The sequence below is a fragment of the Barbus barbus genome (assembly GCF_936440315.1).
Source record: "Barbus barbus genome assembly, chromosome: 27".
In the NCBI taxonomy this organism is placed as follows: Eukaryota; Metazoa; Chordata; class Actinopteri; order Cypriniformes; family Cyprinidae; genus Barbus; species Barbus barbus.
Window position 1 is genome coordinate 26,798,087 of NC_136755.1, and position 13,970 is coordinate 26,812,056.

Here is a 13,970-nt window from a genome sequence, read left to right on the forward strand (position 1 = left end):
CTGCCATCTGATCTACTGCCTCAATCATGACCCAGCATTTCATCGGGGAACTGAATGTAGTGCAGAAACAAAAGTACAACCCGGGTCATGTCTGGAATATTTGAGGTCTGGAGGAGGGCTCAAAACACACTTAGACCCCAAGAAACCATCAGACTGACATGTAAAGCATGTAAAGAATGTATTTCTTCGGGTCTCAAACATTTGAACGATCGTTTATGAAATAGTCTTTAAAGGAGACTTTTCTTTGTCCCTTTTAAGTCTCAGGTGTCCCCAGAATGTGTGTGTGAAGTTTTAGATTTTTCAGACCATTTATTATATCATTTTGAAAACGCCTATTTTGAGTGGAAGCAGAAACACGTTGTTTTAGTGCATGTCTCTTTAAATGAAAATGAGCTGCTGCTCCCCGTCCCCTTTTTCAGAATAGGGCTGTGCATTTACAGCTCGTATCTCAGATACTCTGCTAAAAAAAAAACATCTGTTTGGTTTTCATTATCATGTCTATCATGCTGAAATCATGCATTTTAACCCATATTAGTTTAAACTTTGAGCGCACACATCCGAAGCACGCACACAGAAAGCAGCTGTCACTCGGGATGTGAGTACTAAACTAAGCTCTCTTTCATGTCTTATTGCGCTTAAACTGTCAAATACACATGAGTTTGCCAAAAACACACAAGTTGCAAAAACTTTGGTTATTATAATATAGTTATATTATATATATAATTATTATATACAATATTATAATAAGATCCCCTTTCTTCGTCATGGTGGGAGCGAAATCAGTGCGGCTCTATTTTTTTCACAAACTTGCAGAGAAAGGCTTGCCAAAAAAATTTACTGGGTTGTTCTTTCACGATATCTGGGTTGGTAAATGCACAGGGGACCCAATTCTAGCACTTAAACATGGGACAAATGTTGTGATTTCAATAATTCTGCTTGCGGATATATAGTTAAACTGCTAAGTTACTAAAATAAATAAAATAAAATAAAATTGTGGCTGAATGCTGATGGCACTAAGCTGGCTCACTTTAGTAAACTTTATGCACGAAGTATACAGTGCCCTCTAAAAGTTTGTTAGGCAAAGTGGGGTTTTAGACAAGATCAACAAAAATCCTGGCGTAATGCATTGAAGTAATTTTAGCATTAATAATGATTTTAATTTAGATTACCTAAAAATCTATACACATCACAATCAGACTGTGATGCCTGATTACTGGATTAAATGTGACCCAGGATTTGTCTTTGAAGATTATTGGATCAGCACATATTTATAGCTTTACTAAATGAGTGCTAAATAAAGTTAGTAAACAACCAATCAGAACACTGTTTTGAGATGCTTTAGAAACAGCTGCAGGGTTTTGCAATATTCTCATATCATTTTCATTATTAAATGTTTTCATAGTTTGTGTTGTTACTTATTACAAAATGATCAAAACTACACTTTTCGCTTCCACCCTTTTAAGGGCACTGCATGCTGTCATTCCCTATATAATTATGCACAAGAGTGTGCACTATAGGATTTCCCTACTACTACTATCAGCCTTAAAGTTTAAGAAACACTACAGTTGTAATTCCAGTGCGTCCTTAAGGTGATCATATAATTCATTTCAGTGCATAATTTAACTAGTATTCTAGGGCATACTCAATAGGATACTAGATGCTATATTTAAAACACTAGTATACTTCAGGGGACACTATAGTGATCCTATATTCATATTCTAGTGGATACTACAATTGATACTAATCTATAGTGAATAAGTGAGTGCATAAGGAAATATTAATCAGAGTGCATACTTAAGAGGACAATATGGTGCACTAGTTCACACTTTCGTGCAAGTTCAAGCATATCCTAGTACATACTGCAGTGTACATTATATTATTTTAGATTCAATAATAAGGTTAAATTTAACAAAAGATAATGCAATATCTAATAAAAAACATTTTTATTAGAAAAAAAGCATGAATTACCAATAGTAAAAAAATATATAATTAAACATTACCCCAGATTAATAAATGCACAAATAAGTATATTAGTGCATGTGTAAATGCATAAACAATGCATTAATTAATAAACACATAAAAATACATGCTTCAATAAATTGCAATTATGTGCATGTGTAAATGCATAAATCAATGTGTACTTTATATGTATAAATAAATGCATATCTAAATGAATAACTAACTAAAAAGTTCACTGTTAGTTATGAATAGTACAATATTTATGAATTAATATGAATCCAAATCAATAAATGCATAAACTAAAAAAGATGCATGAATACATGCATCAATTAATCAACAAATGCATGTGTAAATGCATAACTAAACAAACAGATCTCTGTTTATTTCTCTGTTAGTTCATGACCTAATGCATTAACCAGTGTTAACCGACTGAAACTTATAAAGCATTGCCATGAATACTCTTTTTGGCTGGCTTGTACAAAACAAAAAACAAAAAATGTCCAATCTAAAAATGAAGCAGAGGTTAAGATATGAAGCAAAACACAAATACTGGAGCATTCTCAATAGAAAACAGCAGAAGACACCTGGAAATGAAATCAACAGGAAGCAAGAGCACAGGGAACTACCAAAAGAGCAGCATTGTGTCTAAACATCATCAAGATGGAAAGAGACAAAACTGCAGGTGATTCATAGATCTGCAGATCACAGGTCAACAGGCGCGTGTTTTTGACAGCACTACAGAACGCCAATCATAACGGGGACGGCTAAAAGGGGAACTGAATTGCATGTCCTTGTGTCTGCACCTGAGTGGAATGAACTTCAGTCAAGCTGCATCACATCACATTGCAGATAGGCCCGTCCCAGAGAGACTGACTGCATGCTGAGCTTATGGAAGATAAAGTTTGACAGTGGGATTTATGATTGCGTCCCGCGCTGCTGTTTTGATACGCGTAGGAAGACAGGACAATGTAGAAAGCTAAATCAGGTTATGCGTTTTGAGGCCAGGACTCAGCTGAAACAGGAAAACTCCCGCTAAAGTAATTACTGAAGTTAACCAACAAAAGAAAATGCTGGTGCAGTCCTCAAAGACGGGGAAAATGTTTTCTTCCAAAAACAACAAAAACCTGAGAAATATAATTTTTCATTTGGAACATGCTGTCAGGGGTGAAATATAGCGGCGGCGCTGCATATGGGTGCAGGTATGGAGGTTTCTGTATCAGGTGGCATAAATAAAGACTGCTGTGGGCGGCACAGAATGCGGTCCATCCCCATATCTCATTCCTCAGCTTTCTGTTCGGTCATATTCAATGTCAAATACAGCGCCCATTTCTAGCTCTACCTGCGACGGAGGAAAGCGAGAATGTGTGTGTTCCTTTGCCTTCAGGCTGCCTGGGAAACAAGCTTGGGTTGCTGTCGAGCGCTCAAGTACCTGCAGAGACCCACTAGAGGACAGAGAAACAAGAGAGAAGGTGAGAGAGAAAGAAATGTGGTAAAGACGAGTCCGTAAGCTGCCGAGTCTGACGGTTTCTGTCACAGTGGCCCTCTCTTAAGCAGCGAGAACATGGACAGATCCACTCATTAAACATGTCTGGTGAAAGACAGACTCTAAGGGCATTTTCACATCACATTTTTCCTTGAAATACTTCAGAAATTAGATCTGGTGTGTGGTATTTTCTGCCGGCTGTTTAGAAACTGAACTAGCAATTTCTTTTAAGTCGGTTCTTTTGAGTGAATTTTTCAGATGAGTAAGCAAATAAGTCTGAATCCGTTTGTCATTCACTTTGAATGTGAATTAGTTTGTGGTTTAGCCCTAATCGTTTCATGGTTCATTCTAAAACTAATTCTGATTTCAGCTGAATCAGTTTGTGGTTCATTCTGAATCGTTCATGATTAAGTCCAATCAGTTTGTGGTCCAGTCCGATTCATGATTCTGCCTGAATTGGTTCGTGATTTAGCCTGAATCAGTTTGCAATTCATTTTGAATCTGTTCGTGACATGTCACCATTGTGAATTAATTTGTGGTTCAGCCCTAACTGTTTCATGGTTCAGTCTGAAACTACCTGTGATTCCAGCCATTCTGAATCGTTCATGATTCAGTCCAATCCAGTTTATGATTTAGTCCAAATAGGTTCATGATTTTGCCTGAATCACTTTGTTGTTCAGCCAGAATCAGTTCAAGATTCCAAATAAGATCACAATTCAGACTGAATCGGTTCATGATACAGTCAGAATTGGATAATGGTTATGTCTGAAATTGTCGGCAGTTTAAATCAATTCACGGCTGAATCTGAATCGTTTGGTCAGTTCACCCATGCACTGACTTCCTCTGTAAAACTGCTATTTAGAATCAAATCTACTGGTCTTCATTGTGATTCAGTCCAAAAGATGTTTGTGTATCAGTCCGAATCAGTTTGCAATTTAGCCTAAATCAGCTTGTGAATCTAGTCAGAATTAGTTTATGGTTCAGTCTGAACAATTAGCTGTTAAGTCTAAATCAGTTAATAATTCAGTCTGAATCAATAGCGCCTGCATGTGAACGACTCTGCACTGCAGGTAAAAGACATTTTCTGACCAAAAGAGTGTCAAAACCAAACACAAAAACATATGCATCAAAACATGGTAAAAACACCCTAAAAGGCTTTATGCACTGCCCACTGGAGAGTTTTTTGAGCGTTGTTCTGTAATGAGTCCAAAAAGCAGACAGGACATTATAATTGTGGATGTTTGAGACTTGTGTTTGGCGGCTGTTGATGAGCCCACGGGTCCAGACCTGTAGGCTCATCAAGGAAGAAGACATCATTAGCTTCATGGCACAATAAAGAATCACTTTGATTTCATCATGAGGGTCATTTGCCACAGGAACAATTTGCTCTGGCAACACAAGAGGAAAAGAGAGAGCGAGAATAGAAAGAAACATAAAAACTACTTTAAGTGCATGTAGGGCTGAAGTGACCTTATGAGAATTCAATCATGGTCTTCGTGCCCAGAACTACCTTCTTCAATTAAACCACAGCAGCTCCTAGCTTCTCATTTCCTGTCTACATCCGCTTCCACTTATCCATCCCTCTATCATTCCCTTTACTTTTGACTGAAATGAGCTTTTGAGCCCCTAAAGACATTGTTAAGCCAATGAAAAGATACAGCAATTAGCATAAATATATGACACATTCAAATACGGTGTAAAATAGTCTATTTTTAATGATATTAATCCATTTTTATCAATGCATTGCAGTATTAAATGTACTATTAAATATATTTAAAAATGTAATAAAATATTAAGTATATTTAACAGAGCTTTAACTATGACATGATATGTGATATGATATGTGACATGACATATGGCATGGCATGACGTGACATATGAGATATAACATGATATATGATATATTATGATACATTTACATTTATTCATTTGGCAGACGCTTTTATCCAAAGCGACTTACAATTGAGGAATACAAGCGATTTACCATAAGATGGCAATAAACACAAGAAGTGCCTGTTATATAATATAATATATTATAATATAATATAATGTTTAAAAAAAGTTTATTTTTGGGATAGGCATTTGGTAGCACATTGGTAGCATATGTTATGATATAAATTTGTATGTATAATAATAATAATAATAATAACTGAAATTCCAGCATCCTTAGATACTAAACATTTTGCAAATTTAGAAATGTTTAGTTATAAAACCCAAGATGTGAAACAGACAGGTGAGCTAGTTAGTGTCTGAAGATCCTGGTTTATGCACAGCAGAGACGGCAAGCACTTTGACATTTCCAGATACAAATGGGACACGGTTCATTGATAGTCTTTCTCTCTCCTGGCTTCTTTTCCTTTGGCCATGTCAACAGTTAGTAGGAAACTAGACATGATATTTCTAGTTCTACTGCAGCCTTCAGGAGATCATCTCTCTGCCTCTCTCTCTCTCTCTCTCTACTCTTGGGCATTTCGACTCAAAAGAGAGAGACGATATACAAACAAATGTGTGTGTGTGAACTCACCCTCAGGATGTTTTGAAAAATCATGCCATGCAATATTCCATTGAGTGAGTAAACCTCTATAGGGATGCATCCAATCCATATCTTTCAGCATTAATAACCAACAAAATGCATTTCAATTGCATTTCTAGAATAATCACAAACCACACAGGTCCTTTTTGCAGGTATTTTGGCAGGTATGAACAAATGCATTTGATTTAAGCAATTAAAAACAACTCAAAATGGGCGATTCTTGGCCAGAATAATCTGCAAAGTGGACTAGACCTGTCAATAGTCAAAAAAATCAGCTCTTTGAGACAAACAGGAGCATGACAATGCAATCATTTACTACATTTGGAAAGTAAATCTGTCTAAGTTTCAATAGCAAACTGATGTTTTTTTTGTTTTTTGTTTTTCTCTTTTTCTTTTCCTGAATGTAGAGAAAGACAAATAGGTTGCCTGAAGAGACATTGGTTATTTTCTTATTTCAGATATCATGTCCCATCAGACAGAACCACTCAAGCTTAACAAGCCTTCTTACATAAAACATATCAGTAAAATTCAAAATCATTCCTCTCATTAACATTTCCTAAATTTGGGTGGCTTTATTTATTTATTAGTGATATTTACCAAGTCAAGCATCGCCCAATTACTATTGCTCATATTTTAGGTCAGTGATTTGAACAAACCTTAAACGTTGACTATTAAACTCCAGTGTGACTTGTTTTACTATTCACCTGCCAGACAATAAATAAGACAGAAAACTCTAACAGATGTACACTGCAGGAGGATCCCGAGTTATATTTAGAGAACAGAACAGATAACAGAATATTGGGGAAGTCCAAAGGTTGCGGGTTCGAGTCTCGGGCCGGCAGGGATTGTAGGTGGGGGGAGTGAATGTCCAGCGCTCTTTCCACGAGAGGTCACAGAAACCTTACCAATGTAAGTTAAATATTAATAAAATAATTAGATTTTATTACATATGATTTGGTAGAAAAACGTCTCAGGTTACGTATGTAACCATGGTTCCCTGAAGGGAACGAGACGCTGCGTCGAAACGCATATGGGAACGCCTTCAGCGTGACCAGACTCTGAATATGATGTGTAATCAGTCAAACAAGGGCGAGGCGTCACGGGCGGGGTGACGTCACGACCAGGAAGCATATAAGCACGTGCGGCGGAGCCGGCTTCAGCTTCAAGTCATGAAGCAAGCGCTGGCAGGGATGCCGGAAGTGTGGCTACGCGTCGCAGCGTCTCCTTCTCTTCAGGGAACCATGGTTACATATATAACCTGAGACGTTCCCTTCCTGGAACTTCGAGCTGCGTCGAAACGCATATGGGAACGAGATACCAACGCCGCCAGATTGACAAGTCCCTGCCTGGTGTCAGGACGAAAGGACAGAGGAGCCGGGAGTGGCTCGGATGTCGAGGTCATAGAACCTAACGAAAGTCAGGGGCGTGGACCACCCAGCTGCGTTGCAGATGTCCTGCATGGAACACCTGCCCAGAAGGCCTTGGAGGCCGCCACACCTCGGGTTGAGTGCGCTCTGACTCCCACCGGCGGGGGGAGCTCAGAGGCCTCGTATCCCAAAGCCATGGCACCCACAATCCACCTACTAAGAGAGGGCTACGTAGCAGGAAGTCCCCTCCTAGGCGGACCATAGCACACGGGCAGCTGGTCCGGCTTTCTCCACAGGGAGGACCTGTGGATGTATGCGTCTAGTGCTCGCACTGGACACATACGGTTGTGCTTCTCCTGGTCTGGATCCCCGAAGGGAGGAGGACAGAAGGCCTGCAGTACGACCGGCTGTGGAACGACCGATGGGACCTTCGGAACATACCCCATGCGGGGGTAGAGGAATACTTTCGCCGAAACGGGCGCAAAGTGAATAGAGGCCGTAGTCAGGGCCTGAAGGTCACCCACCCTCCTCAGAGAGGTGATAGCCAATAAGAAAACGGTCTTGATAGTGAGGAGTCTCTCATTTATCTCCTGAATGGGCTCGAAAGGTGCAATGCACAGAGCCTCCAGAACCACAGCCAGGTCTCACGTAGGGACGCGAGATCGTACCGGAGGCCTCAGCCTCAGCGCACCGCGGAGGAAACGTGTAACTAGGGGGTGTCTACCCACTGACTGGCCACCAATAAGGGCGTGGTATGACGAAATAGCTGCCACGTAGACCTTAACAGTGGAATGGGTTACCCCTGCAGAGAAACGGGCCTGCAGGAACTCCAGTACTGCACCAACGGGGCAGTTGACTGGGTCGAGCATGGCGGTCCCCGCACCAAGAAGTGAAGAGCCTCCACTTCAAGGCGTACAGTTTCCTCGTTGAGGGAGCTCTGGATTGGAGGATGGTCTCGACAACCTCGGTTGACATACCGGAAGCTATGAGTTGTGCCCCCCCAGGGGCCACACCCACAGCTTCCATAACTCCGGGTGAGGGTGCACCTCGGTGCCCCCGGCCTGTGAGAGGAGGTCCCTCCTGACGGGCACTTCCCACGGAGTGCCGTCGAGGAGAGATATCAGGTCCGAGAACCATACTCGGCCCGGCCAGAACGGCGCTACCAACGGTAGACTGACCTCGTCCCGGCGCACTCTCGCCAGAACTCCCGGGAGCAGAGCGATCGGGGGGAAGGCGTACAGACGGAGCCTCGGCCACGTCTGTACCATAGCGTCCAGTCCCGGAGGAGCTGGAGGAACCAGAGGGGACATTGCGCTGACTCTCGAGTGGCGAAGAGGTCCACCTGTGCCTGGCCAAAACCTTCCACATCTGCTTCACCCCTCGGGCCCATCGAACTGGATGGAATAGCCAGCCTCTACCGTCCGCAGGACCCAAAGAGACACATTTGGCAGTCGCTGCCAGGCTGCCAAACGATCTACTAAGGGAATCAGTCTCTCGAGACTGACCTCTGGTGTTAGAGAAGCAGCCAGACCGCTGCCTCGCTGCGGCGCACCGGCAGGAGACGCGTAATCTGGCGGCCGAGGCGAGTTTCTCAGAGCAGGAGCCTTCAAAGGCGATGCCGTAGAGGGAGACAGATAGCTCGCAAGCGTCTGTTCAACCCGCGGCATCGCCGCATACCCGCGCTCATTCAGTTCCCGCGGGACGAATGGCCGGGACGAAAAGATTTCACCCGCAATCTCGACACCTCGGTGAGGAGATCGGGGAAAACGGAAGGCTCCTGTGTAGAAGTAGCTCCTCACACTGGGGCGAAAGAGGCGGCGAAACCTCGTCAACGCTCGTCACATCAACCTCGGAGGAGGAAGAGAGACGAAGCGTTGAGCCCTCGTCTCGGGGGGAAGAGACCACTTCCGAACCGAGAGACGGGGCGCCAGATCAGGCGCGGGAGGAGATAGGGACATGCCTGTCTGACTGTCGCCAGCCAGATCAGCCTTTTTCTTTTCTTTTTTTTCTCTGCAAGCCCCGCGAGCGCAGCCGCCGCTCTGCCTTTTTTTCTCTCTTTTTTACGGCAGAAGCGGGACCGGCTTATTTTTCTCTTAGTGCTTGTGCAAACACTGCAGCTTACAAAGCTCATAGTTATATCATATTGGGGTGACAGAGGCGGCGAAACCTCGTGAACGCTCGTCACATCAACCTCCTCAGAGGAAGAGAGATGAAGCATCGAGCCCTTGTCTCGGGGGAAGAGACCGTTTCCACACCGAGAGACGGGGTGCCAGATCTGGCGGATACGGGAGGAGATAAGGACATGCCCGTCTCACACTCGCCAGCCAGATCATCCTGCGAGCCCCACGAGTGCAGCCGCCGCTCTGCCTCGGCAGCAGCGGGACCGGCACCGCGTGGGGAGCTCGCGAAGGCTCCCTTCTCGAAGAGAGCCCTCTGGGTGCGGAGACCGATTCTGCGTGCTCCACACCCAGGCAGACCACGCACAAATCGTGTGTGTCCTCGCTCGTGATATAGCGAGGGCAAGGATGCACACACGACTTAAAACGTGGTCTGAAAGCTTCACCCCTGAGCTTGCCCTTGGCTTTGGCATGATACTGAATGCTTTCCACTTAAAACTAGGACAAACAACAGTAAATAAGACTGACACTAAGACAACACAAAAAGCTGAAGCCGGCTCCGCCGCACGTGCTTATATGCTTCCTGGTCGTGACGTCACCTCGCCCTTGTTTGACTGATTACACATCATATTCAGAGCCTGGTCACGCTGAAGGCGTTCCCATATGCGTTTCGACGCAGCTCGAAGTTCCTGGAAGGGAACAAAGTGTTGCACGTTTTATTGGTACAAAGATGAGTCGTGGTGATATTTATATTGTACAACATTTGCAACTGCTTTTCATCACTTAATTAGAAGCACCACAAATTAAATTGTGTCATGTTATAGAGACAACTGAACAGACATTGTTGATTTTAAAATGCTAAGTACTTAAAATAAAAATAAAGCTACGTAAACACTTGCATTTTTACAACACTGTAAGTTTGTCCCATCAGGTAATGAGACGTTCTACACACACTTGTGGTCTTCATCCTCACTTGAACACTTGGGCCGAATACAGGAAATACATCATCAAGTGGTCAAGTGCAAAGACTGCAAGAATGGGTATTTGAACAAGGGGTTACAGGGTGTTTTTATAGTACAATGACTTCTTCTATGTCAAAAGATCAAGGGAATTTTGGTTTCTCAGTTTATGACCCCTATAAATCAAGCTACCTATAATTACTAAACATTTTCCCTAATCAAAACCTCAACCTGACTTGGCATGTGCAAAACTTCTCCAAAAAGCATTAAACACTAGTCAACAATGTAATGTTTCAAGTGGCATGTTTCAAGTTTACCTGACTCCAAATTTGACACTTTACATGGGGTGTTTATTTAAAAAATAAAATATAAATAAACAGAACAGAGCATTATCAAGTCAAGCTGCAAAACTACAGTAAAAACACAGTAATATTGTGAAAATGTTACCATTCTTTTTTCCCCATTTTAATATATTTTAAAATGTAATTTATTCCTGTGATGGCAATTTAATCCTGTGATTTATTTCTGTGATTCCTATACAAACACACTATACACACTATGAACAAAAATAAATAAGTGTACAAGATTAGATAGATAGATAGACAGAAAGACAAACGCTATCTCACGACCAATTCGTAAGTATTTCATGAGGTGGCTAATTCGTACGAACTCACTTCTACGATTTTGTACGATTTGTCTAAACCCCAGTGACGGGTAGGTTTAGGGGCGGGGTTAGGTGTAGGTCATTCATACAAATTCATCTGAATTGGCAACTCGTAAAAAAACGAGTGAGGTCGTACGAATTCGTATGAATTATTAGCCACCTCGTAACATATGTACGAACTGCCGTGAGATCGGGCTGGAAAGAAAAAGAAAGAAAGAAAGAAAAAGACAAACAGACAGACAGATAGATAGTTGATGATCGTTGAACAACTAGTTAATTATTCTCCCCATGATCCAGTTGAGTTTTTTCACAAATGTCCCTATAGTGAGATTTTGTCAAATTTAGCTCTTTCTGGGGACAAATCCCTCACTAAAGTACTGCTAAGTAAATCCACACACACATCCACACCTTACTCTCACACACGGCTCAGTCAAAGCCTCCACAACAACTTCAAAGGAAAGACAGTGTGTGTGTGTCCGTGCCTGTAGAGGCCACCTGCTCAGTCACCGATGCTGAAAGCATTCTGGGATTAGAGGAGACACATACACACACACACACACACTCCAAAGACAGTGCTTTTCAGGTTCGCATGTGTGTGGAATACCACTAAGAGCACTGCGCAGTCTTATTTTCAATCCTCAAAGAAGCAGAGACAGAGGTGCATAAAAGCAGACGCCTTTATTCAAAGAGAGAGCACATCAAAACAGTGGAGTCATGGGGAAATCGCAGATGGTTCGAGTGATCAGACTAATGCACAGACTCTATTACGAACTCGCAACAGTCAGCGCAGCCTTTGAACCTCCATCCTATTATTGCGTTGTATCAAAAACGCTGCGGCATTTACTGCTCGATAAAGAGCAGCACGGCATTTAGACTGTGTGTTGTGTGTACCTTTAGTGCTGAGGGTTTTAGACAGCGTCTCTGTGCCAATATTCTCCAGGGTGATGGTCAGCTGCTGCATCTCTCCATTAAACAGCTGCAGAGACACGCTGGTGGACAGGTCCTCACTGGAGAGATGAGCTGACCTGAACCAAGACAAAAAATAAAAAGCATTCATTAAATGTTCATTAGGGGTGTAAATAATTGCTTTGACAACAATTCAGCTGTGTTTTTCTTAAGATATGTGATGCATCATGACATTTGGTCACAATTTGATGTGATTTTTAATGTTTGCCTGATTCTAAATGCATAAGTGTAAAAACTTTGTAAGACATGCTGAGGACAAACATAAATGCAGGGACAATTTAAAGCAGTGTGAAAATTGACCAAAAAAAAGAAAAAGTTGTACTTTAAAAAGTTCAAAATGTCATCATGGACTTTTGATTGCTTTGGATAATACTGCAAAACATTTCAGAGTGTACCTGTGGAGAAAAGTATCTGCTAAATAAATAATTGTAAAACACGGTATTATTACAGTAATTATAATCAATTATTAATTTGCATATTCATTACATTGAAATTGCATTCTCAGATTGAAGCCTTTACATCCCTAATGTCCTACACATAAATGAAATAAAACAAACAAGTAAATAAATAAGTACTAAATAAATGAATAAACAAACACATATTTGAATAAATTAATAAAATAAATAATTTGGCCAGCTATTTTGTAGTCAAAGAAGCATTGTGGATGTATAAAATCTAGTAAAACGTTTTTTTTAAGCTTGCATCTCAATAATGTATCAATCACTAATATATAAAAAAAAATTAAATAATAATTTTGCTTTTTAAATCAAGCTAAATATATTTTCATGTTGATCCGGCTAATGCACATCCTAGAGACTTATCGTAAAGACCTGCTGATGGCGATGTCAATAAGGTCAATGGCTCTTTTAATTGAAAGGTGGAACCTTCTTTTCTACAGCCGCTTTTCAATTAAAAGAGTCAGTCGCCTTATTAGGGCTTCGCCTTAGTGATTTCTCATGTGGCTTGTCTTATATCACCTCTAGTTTGGCAATGCCATCTAGCTGAAGCAGATGTGCAAAAGCAAGCTGCAAACTTCAGATTTATCATTATAAAAGTCTTCAAAATTATGGAACACCATAAGGCTTGAGAAAACCCTTAAAATAAACAGTCCATTTAAAAAAAGTGTATTGCAAATGTTCTATTCCATCAATTTCCCCTCAACCACTCAGGGAGCCTAAACAACCTTTGGTCAAACGCTTAAAAGTTTTAATCCGTTTTTCATGTCTTCTTGCTATGCTGTTTTTATCTAAGAGCATTTAGACTGGTGTTTGGCTCTAAAACCCTCTTTAAGAGGCTCAGGAGAAAGTGAAAGAATGACAAATAAGTGTGGATGCCGGTCCAAGTTGAAAAGAGTACTTCATGGTAGTTTTCTGAAATATCAATTCAAGATTCAAGATTCAAGATTTTTATTTGTCACACAATTATACAGGGTATAACCAGCAGTGAAATGTAGGTCAGGTCCGCTCCAAGGACAGTGCAATTATAAAGTATACAAATATTAAGAAAAAGAAAAGTAGAAAAAATAAGAGAATAAAATAAAATAAAAGATAAAAAAATATAAATATAAATGTGCAGGTCAGTACAGGTCAGTATGTTGTTGACTTAAATAGTAATAAGAGGAATGTGCAAAAAGAATGTGCAAAAAGTTGTCCAGGGTATTTAAATAGCAGCAATATGAGGTAGAGAAAAAATATGAATAGCTATTGATATGGTGATATTTACATGGAGTCATGTGATGTTATGACACAGAGTTAGAGTTTAGGAGCCTGATGGCCTGGGGGAAGAAGCTCCTCCTAAGTCTCTCAGTTTTTGCCATCAGGCTACGGAAGCGCTTACCAGATGGAAGCAAAGTGAATAGTCGGTTACCAGGGTGATTTGAGTCCTTGATTATTTTGAAAGCTCTATTTTTGCAGCGTTTGAGG

The 13,970-nt window shown here is 41.2% G+C and overlaps 1 pseudogene across 1 annotated transcript in view; it reads right to left on the reverse strand.

Annotated features, from left to right (window-relative positions):
- Positions 1 to 13,970, reverse strand: part of LOC306847470 (trafficking protein particle complex subunit 9-like) — a 226,550-nt pseudogene that overhangs the window by 151,862 nt on the left and 60,718 nt on the right. Inside the window, exon 9 of the transcript in view lies at positions 11,974 to 12,107. The product of the transcript in view is annotated as a trafficking protein particle complex subunit 9-like (transcript). The remainder of the gene's footprint in view (positions 1 to 11,973; positions 12,108 to 13,970) is intronic.